The 2,488-nt window shown below is 37.0% G+C and overlaps 1 pseudogene; it reads right to left on the bottom strand.

Annotated features, from left to right (window-relative positions):
- Positions 1–1,289: 1,289 nt before the first annotated feature.
- LOC100964365 lies at positions 1,290–2,223 on the bottom strand (annotated as a pseudogene).
- Positions 2,224–2,488: the final 265 nt, after the last annotated feature.

Genomic DNA, 2,488 nt, shown 5'->3' with positions numbered 1-2,488 from the left:
TGCCTGGCCTAAACTACGCTACAGATGTAACTCTGACACTCTATTGTAAATAGCATATTTGATGTGTTTGGACTTGTATCCAGTATTTTATTATTTGTTTACTATTTGTTTCTTCTGTTTTAGTTCTTTTATTTCCCACTTCATGCTTATTTTTTTGTATTTCACTTAAATTTGTTTATTGTAATTTTGACTTTATCCCTGTTTAATTTTAAAAGTCATTCTTGTAGGAATTATGGTACCTACATTTTACTTTTCACGGTCCAATTAGAACGAATATTTTACCACTTTGAGTGGAATTCTTACGCACCCTTGTCTCTTTCAGCCTTCATTTATATATATCACCCATAAAATTCAGGTACACTCTTAGAGTCCTATACATTTTGGTCATTGCCAACATGTTCCAAAATTCCTAATCTCTTGAATCTTTCCTTAAAAGGATAATGGATACTTTGTTAGGGATATCTTTAGCAATAGTTTTCATTCCCATTTCACAATTGGAAGGAGAGACAGAATCAGAAATGTCTCCATTATAAATGGAAATCTTTTTTGTATTATGTATTTAAAGAAAAGACAGTTTTAGAGCCATTAGAGTGAAAAGGGTGAGAAAGAAAATTGCCTGAAGCCCGATAAGATGCAATTATTGACCTATTGAAGAGGCTAGTATTTCTGATAAAATGTATGGAAAACTTTCTTAAAGACACTGAAAAAATTAAGAGTCCTATTTGTAAAGCTAAATATTACCAGTGTTCCTAGGAATACCTTGTGTGACAATCTGGTAATTTTAGCAAGATATTCCTTCCTTGTACTCAGACCAACATGTTATCTAACTATATATTTTTTTTTCCTGGAAAGATCTATCTACTAGGGGTTACATCTGTTTTTTTTTTTTTTTGCGTATTAGAACTTAAAAATGAGAACTTAAAATATCTATATTAATTTGTTTAAAATAACTGTAATACACATTTATTTTTAGCATAAAATGCACATTTTTATTTAAAATAACTATATTTTAAAAAGTTGTGAGAAGAGTAGCATTGTTAATATTTTTTTCAAAGTTTTAAAGAGTCTGGCTCAAATATCTATATACTAGAAGAAATACTTGAAATTTTTTGGGGGAAGATTTTTTTCCTCTTCAACAAGTTTGAAACATTAACTTCGACACCTCTTAAATATAAATTTGTGTGAGACGTTGCTTAACAAGGAAAGGGTTTGAGAAGCTCTCTCTGAGTTTTCATGGAAGGAACTTTATGAATATTGTCCAAAATTTCTTTGAATTTGAGATTATTATGTCACTGAAGACTCAAAATCTTTCTGGCCACATCCTTGAGGGCTTGTTTTACTTGTTTATTCCTTAGAGTGTAAATGAACGGGTTCAGTAAAGGGGCAATTGAGGTATTGAGCACAGCGACTCCCTTGTTGAAGGCAACCCCTTCTTTGGCTGAAGGTTTTATGTACATGAAGATGCAGCTTCCATAAGAGAGAGAGATTACAATCATGTGGGAAGAACAGGTGGAAAAGGCCTTGTTCCTCTGCTGAGCAGAGGGGATGTTCAGAATGGTCCTGATGATGTTTGTGTAGGAGAGAATCACCAGCACCAGGGTGACCACCAAGGTCACAACTGCTAAGATGAAGTCAACCAGTTCCAGCACACTTGTGTCCGAGCAGGATATTTCTATAAGGGGTCCATAGTCACATTAATAATGATTCAGGACATTGGAGGCACAGAAATCCAGCTGACTGGTCAGGATGATGGGGGGTAAGATAATTAGGAATCCACCCAGCCAGGAGCAGAGAACCAGCTGGACACAGACCCTGTTGCTCATGATGGTGGTGTAACGCAGGGGTTTGCAGATGGCCACGTAGCGGTCATAGGACATGGCAGCCAGGAGGTAAAACTCTGTGGCCCCGAAAAATATGGCAAAGAAATACTGAGTGAAGCATCCAGCGAAGCTGATCGTTTTATTCCCTGTAGAGATGCTGAGCAGCAGCCTCGGAGTGAAGGTGGTGGTAAAGGAAATTTCTAAGAAGGAGAAGTTGCGGAGGAAGAAATACATGGGGGTGTGGAGGTGGGAGTCCAGTAGTGTGAGGGTGATGATTGTCAGATTACCTAAGATGCTGAATGTGTAGGTGAGGAAGAGAAATATGAAAATTACAACTTGAATCTCTGGGATGTCTTGTTAGTCCCAGCAGAATGAACTCCGTCAGGAAGGTGTGGTTGCTCATTTCTAAGTCTTGCAGCCTATGGAGGTACAAAGGGAAAATGTCAGAGATGAGGACGGACGAACTCGGGAACATTTAGGAAAGGCTCAGTTTTCCTCATTGAATTGGTTCAAGTGTCTTTTTTCTGTCAATATTAAGCAAGGTTTTCTCTTGGATAGGGACTGGCTCTTCAGAAGAACTATTTTCTCAAATTTTCATGTAGGAGAATTTCTCTATGACTTCTCAGAATTTTCAAGTATTTTCCTAGATTACCTCTAAACTGAATGCT

Source organism: Otolemur garnettii, unplaced genomic scaffold (genome assembly GCF_000181295.1).
Source record: "Otolemur garnettii isolate 467f Iridium unplaced genomic scaffold, OtoGar3 scaffold00043, whole genome shotgun sequence".
NCBI lineage: Eukaryota > Metazoa > Chordata > Mammalia > Primates > Galagidae > Otolemur > Otolemur garnettii.
This window is presented reverse-complemented; position numbering and strand designations above follow the sequence as displayed.